Source organism: Nicotiana tabacum, chromosome 14, assembly GCF_000715075.1.
Source record: "Nicotiana tabacum cultivar K326 chromosome 14, ASM71507v2, whole genome shotgun sequence".
NCBI lineage: Eukaryota > Viridiplantae > Streptophyta > Magnoliopsida > Solanales > Solanaceae > Nicotiana > Nicotiana tabacum.
This window is the reverse complement of record NC_134093.1, coordinates 47,932,387-47,939,516: the sequence shown is the minus strand read 5'-3', so window position 1 is coordinate 47,939,516 and position 7,130 is coordinate 47,932,387.

Sequence of the window (7,130 nt, the reverse complement as noted above, 5' to 3'; positions counted from 1 at the left end):
TTCCATGATGTCACCGTAAGTTCTAAGTATGATTGTCTCAAGTTCCTTATTCTATGTTCCAAGTTTTTCCCAATAAATTCGATTGTCCCGAATAGGCAAAGCGATGAGAATTGTGTAATCAAAACTTGTCCCGAATGTTCCTATCACATTATGTTACCCTTTGGGAATGTGTTCAAGAATGATATGTGTATTAAAATGCTATGTCTTTGAGTCGTGTTCCAAATGAAGGTTATGATGCCAATTTATGTGAGAAAATCTTAATATTCCTAAGATTCTTAATTTCTCATATGTGTACCTAAAGTCTTGATTTGGAAATGTCTTGCCGTTGATAATCTATAAATATGGTTGGAAGTGAAATAAGTGAATTGTGGATATCGAGTGTGGCCAACGTGCCAAGAATTTAAGTCATGATTGTGAATATTAGTGCAAATGATTTGAGAGGATGTGATAAAGAATATGAAATGAGCCTTGACTCAATTGTTTAAAAAATGGCTTCGAAAATAGAATTGCCTAAAAGCTGTTGTGCTCAATTCAGGCCCATAAGTGGCTTCTTTAACTAATGCTTTGCTTTATAAATATATCAAGCGTGATTCGAGTTCTTTCAACTCATGTGTTGAAATTGTACATTGTCATTTCTGGGGAGGAGTATTATTGCAAGACAAAATGGTGTATTGTTTGTTTTTGATTTTGATGTGTGTTTCTATTGCTGGTTGGTATGCCTCATTCTTTGAGAAGAAAACATTTGTGTTTAAAGTTCCCATTACAAATGAATTTGAAGTATACGATTGCTGAAATATTCTATATATTGGTATTTGATGGTGATCTTTGAAATTGAAAGAGGTGAAAGTGTGGAATATCAAATACGGCCATCGTGCCAGGAATAAAGAATCTTGTGAAAGGCCAAGAGAGCCAATGAAATAATAATGTTGTAAGTGGTTGAAAGTACGGATTTAGTGATATATGGTGTGAATGGTTATGAGATATATGTATTTGTACTTTTGTTTCCAATGTGTTATAAGCCCCTACGTTCTTGCAAGTAAATAACTTCGATTGTTAAGTCCCCAAGAGTCATGAACCTAGCTAATGACCTCGAGAGGTCAACAGAGTGAATAATGAGATGGAAGGGAGATGTCCTTTGTTAGATGATGATGAACCTTAAGAAAGAGAAATTGGGCCCATGTGCCATTGCAATCGACCTATTGATTTACCATGCATGTGCTAATGTAGTGAGTTATGTTTCTCCATGATGAGCATGGACATGAAGTATTCCAATGATATGAGAAATTATGACCTTAAATGTAATGAAAAACTATGTCGCTTCGAGTTTATATATGGTATTATGATTGGGATTACACCTCCACTCGCATATATTGGGGTGAGGCGGCATGCCCGCTTTGTGTAAGGATTGTGGTGTTGTGATACACCTCCACCTGCGTAAATTGGGGTGAGGCGGTAGGGCCGCTTTGTGTAGGGATTGTGGTATTGTGATACACCTCCACCCGCATATATTGGGGTGAGGCGGCAGGGCCGCTTTGTGTAGAGATTGTGGTATTGTGATACACCTCCACCCGCATATATTGGGGTGAGGTGGTAGGGACACTTTGTGTAGGGATTGTGGTATTGTGATACACCTCCACCCGCATATATTGGGGTGAGGCGGCAGGGCCGCTTTGTGTAGAGATTGTGGTATCGTGATACACCTCTACCCGCATATGTTGGGGCGAGGCTGTAGGGCCGCTTTGTGTATGGATTGTGGTATTGTGATACACCTCCACCCGCATATATTGGGGTGAGGCGGTAGGGCCGCTTTGTGTAGGGATTGTGGTATTGTGATACACCTTCACCCGCGTAAATTGGGGTGATGCGGTAAGGCCTCTTTGTGTAGGGACTGTGGTATTGTGATACACCGCCACCCACATATATTTGGGTGAGGCGGTAGGGCCACTTTGTGTAGTGATTGTGGTATTGTGATACTCCTCCACCTACTTATATTGGGGTGAGGTGGTAGGGCCATTTTTTGTAGTGATTGTGGTATTGTGATACTCCTCCACCTACATATATTGGAGTGAGGTGGTAGGGCCATTTTGTGTAGATATTGTGGTATCGTGATACACCTCCTCCCGCATATGTTGCGGTGAAGCGGCAGGGCCGTTTTGTGTGAAGGTGGTTATAAAGGATCCCCAACTGAATGTCTATAAATGTTAATGGAAGCTCTAAATTTAATGAAAGCTCTAAATAATTTGCTTGAGGTTAATGGCTATTTAAGCCCATTTATTGTTGCTATAATTCATCATATTCATGTTGTATTTCCAATCCCTTGAATATGTGTATTTGTATTGTGTAAGTGAACACGGTGAACGGTCTGTGAGATGCATAGGTGTATAATATGATATGTGAACACTAAGGACTGTACATGAAATGTATATGTGTAAAATAAGGAAGGAAAGTGCCACTTTCATTGGCCTTGTTTGTACATGTTGTTCACGTATAGTTCATATGGCTCAGTTGATCCTAAAAGAAGTTTAGAATGATGCAACTATAATAAGACTTGAAATGTGATTCTATGGGATGTTTCGTGGTCTCTTGATGTACTTTATTTGCCTCTTATTTGAGTTTCCATAACTTCATATGTTGTTTTGACTGCCTTACATACGATTACTATTCCACATGTACTCACGTCCCTTTTGCCGGGGGTGCTGCATCTTTTAATGGACGCAGGTATACTTCTACAAGATGATATGGATCTTTGATGGGGATCTTCTTCGCTACTCAGCTTATGGTGAGCCCGCTACAATTCTAGTGGGTGTTTGAGTGTAGTTCATTTTATGTATTTAGGTATCTATTGTTATAGAAGCTCCATGTACACTGTGGGTCATGTAATTAAAGTTTTGAGTTTTGTCATGTATTTATGTTCACAATATTTACAACTATTTATAGAGTTGTGTAACCACCACGAGAAAGAAAATATAGGCCATTGAGACAAATGTATTTAATATGAAAGTCAAGATCTTATTATGATTTGTTAAATCATGCATGAGTAATGATAAAAGGTTAATACAAATTAGGCTTGCTCGACTAAGTTTACTCGGCTGAGCGCCGGTCGCGCTCCTCGAGTTTGGGGCGTGACATGTATTTCTCTATTATCTCAGACCGAGACACTCAGTTTACCTTGCACTTTTGGAGAGTTGTTCAGCATGAGTTGGGCTCACAGGTGGAGTTGAATACTGTATTTCACCCTCAGACGGATGGGTAGTCTGAGCAGATCATTCATATCCTTGGGGATATGTCGAGGTCATGCATTATTAATTTCGGAGTCCAGTGGAATCAAATTCTACCATTAGCGGAGTTTGCCTACAACAACGACTACTAGTCTAGTATCGAGATGGCTCAATATGAAGCCTTATATGAATGGCGTTGTCGCTCTCCGGTTTGTTGGTTCGAGCATGGTGAGGCTAGATTGTTGGGCACAGATTTGGTTCGTGATGCTTGGAGAAGGTGAAGTTGATTCAGGAGAAGCTTCGCAAAGCTCAGTCTAAGCAGAAAACTTATGTTGATAGGAAAGATCATGATATGGCTTTCATGGAGGGTGAGAAGGTTCTTCTTTTATTTTCGCCTATAAAAGGCATGATGAGATTTCCGAAGAAGGGCAAGTTGATTCCTTGGTACATTGATCTATTTGACGTTTTGAAGAGAGTTGGTGAGGTGGTTTATAGACTTTCTTTGCCACCCAGTTTGATGAGAGTTCGTCCGGTGTTTCATGTTTCTATGCTTCTGAAGTATATTAACATAAGCCGCATGTTTTGGACTTCATGATAGTGCATTTGAATGAGAATCTGGCTTATGATGAAGGGTCGATGGCCAATTTGGATTAGATAGTATCAGAAGCTCAAGTCTAAGGATATAGCGTTAGTGAAGGTGCTTTGGAGAGGCCAACCAATCGAAGAGGATACTTGGGAGGTCGATTCAGATATATAGAGTTGATATCCACATATTTTCAACAATTCAGGTACATTTCTAAACTTGTTCGAAGATGAACGTTTATTTATGGGGGATGGGAGCATGTAACGACCTGCTCGATCATTTTGAGTACTTGAACCCCATTCCCTTATTTGATGTTTCCCGTATGTGTGCTTGTTGTTTTGTGATTTGAGGGGTTGGTTGGTTTGACTACGGGATGATTTGAGAGTGATTTGGGTCACTTAGTCTTATTTTGGATGTTTAAGTTTTTAGAGTTGACCGAGGTCTGACTTTTGCATTAACGACCTCTAAATGGTGATTTGATGGTTCCAATTGGTTTGTATGGTGATTTGGACTTAGTCGTATGTTCGGATTTAGATTTGGAGGTCCCTAAAAGATCTTGAGCTTATTTACTGAACGTTGGCAATTTGAAGAGTTTGAGAGTTTTTATGTTTGATCGATAGTTGACTTTAATGATATCGGGCTCCGAATATTATTTTGAAACTTGGAATGGGTTCATTTTGTGTTTTGGAACTTGTGTGCAAAGTGTGAATGTAATCCGGATTGGTTAGGCTTGAATCAGATGCTTGATTGGAAGTTTGGAAGTTCTCGAACTTAATAGAAGTTCAACTTGTAATTTGATCTTCGATTCATTTATGTGATGTTATCGTGTATGTTTGGAGGCTTTGTATTGGTCCAAATAGCATTTATGGACTTGTTGGTATGATTGGACAGAGTCTCGTGTGGGTCGGGTGAGTTTCGGACCCGCGGAGCATGTTTGGAGTTTATCATGTTCGCGAGGGGAGTCTCGCATTCACGATGAAGAATTTTGGCTGGGGAGGTTATTTTCTTCGACTTCGTGCCTATAGGGCCGCATTCATGATGGGTTGTGGAGTTATTCTTCGCGTTTGCGCCTGGAGAGTTAGGAGCTGGGGGCTTTGTCCTTCACGTTTGCGAGGGCTTGGTTGCATTCGCGGAAGGCTGGGATGTTAGGCATCGCGTTGAGGGTAGGTCGTGTTTGCGAAGAGTAATTTTGGGCAGAAGCAGACTTGTGCTTCCCGAACGCGAGGCTTGGACCGCGTTTTCTTGGGCAGATTTATTAAGTTGTCATTTCGGGATTTTAGCCCATTGTCTTATATTTTGAACCCTAGACTTGGAGAGGGGCGATTTTGCTTGGCGATGTTCATATAAAACTTTGGGGTACGTGATTTCTACTAATCTTTGGTATTATTTCAATAATCTATATGGATTAATAACACCCAAAACATGGAATATTGAGGTAAAATTTGGGGATTTTCTTACAACTTAAGAGAGTGAAAATTGAGGATTTTACCTATGATTTAGACTTGGATTTGAAAACCAAATACATATTTGGACTCGTGGGATTTATGGATAGTCGGAATCTACCCCTTGACTCGGATTTTGACCACATGGGCCCGGGTTAACCTTTGTTGATGTTTTGGGAATTGATTAAAGATTGAGACTTTATTGTTTGGAATTTATTCCTATGGCCTTGTTTGATGATCCTCAGTTATATTTGACTAGATTCAAGCCGGTCGAGGTGGTTTATAAGGGAAAGACGATTTTAGAAGGTTGATTTGGGATTGTTAAGGTAAGTATCTTGCCTAATCTTGTCTCAGGAAATAACCCTTAGGATTTGACCGTATTTATCTAATTGTAATATGTGAGAGGCGATGTGTATGCGAGGTAACGAGCGTATACGCAGGTGCTATGTATGATTTATGACCGAATTAGACATTAGTCTTCTAATATGTCTTGTTGACATTACTATCTTAACTTTCCCAATACCAATACACAACCCATACCATGTCTAAGGAGCTTCTAATAGATACAAAAGAGTACAATGATAGTGCCGGAAACAAGGCCCCGGCTATACCTCAAAACACAATACACACAGAACAAAAGATGCACGACCCCGAAATGAAGTGGGGCTCACCAAGTCAACTGGGAAGAAAGTGTACCGCTATCACTGGTCAATGCCCTCTATTGTGGAACCACCTGCATCCATTAAAGATGCAGCGCCCCCAGAAACAAGGACGTTAATACATGTCGAATAGTACTAGTATGACAACCAAACATCTTTGCAAGGACATGGAAATACAACATGAATATGATGAATCATGTTAACAAAAAAAGGCTTAGATAGCCGTTAAGGCCATAGAAAATATATTAAGAGCTATCAATAACATTAATAAATTTGTGAGTTGGGGATCCTCTACAACAACCTTTACACAAAACGGCCTTGCCGCCTCACCCCAATGTATACGGGTGTAGGTGCAATCACAATATCAGAAACTCTACACAAAGCGGCCCCGCCGCCTCTCCCCAATGTATGTCAGTGGAGGTGAATTCACAATACCATAACTCTACACAAAGCGGCCCCGCCACCTCACCCCAATGTATGCGGGTTGAGGTGTATTCACAATGCCACACTTCGAATTCCCAAAAAGATAATAGTTTGTACAAAAGCGTTCCCTTTCAAATCAACCATTTGGCACCTTTGGCCTTAGAACACGAGAATTCCAATACTAGAAAAAGAGTTTAGCTTTCATACCACGCTTTGAGCTTTCCTTAATTCACTACACAATTCCGAAAATCCTAGCAACTTCAATCTATTTAGAGGCATAGCAAAATTGAACACAAATTTAGAAGATATTCATGGTTTCAGCTCATTTGATCATTTTATCAATTACTAGGTGTGTGAATTTGATTACAAGATTCTTCCACAAGATTTCCTTCACTCCACAACTAATTCAATACCAAGAGTTTACTCATACTAGTTCAATTACATCCCCACCATCCTCATAGCTACATGCATGCATAACAAGTCTCATACCCAAAAATCATACTCCCAATTACCCATCTTCTACCCAAACTCAAAATTATAGACTAGGGTTAGAACCTTACCTCTTGGATGAAAACCTCTTGAGTTTTCCTTGTGAATTCTCCAACACTTGAGTAAGGATTGGTGAAAAATTAGCCTAGGGTTTCCTCCTCTCTCTCTAGAACACTATCACCTCTCTCTAATATCAGATTTTTCCTTCAAAATGAGCCCCAAGGGCTTTTAAGCAAAATAGGGTCGGGTTATAAAAATTAGAAAAATGAAGCCCCAATGCAGATCTGCGGTCACATATGCGTCTGCATAACGCTTC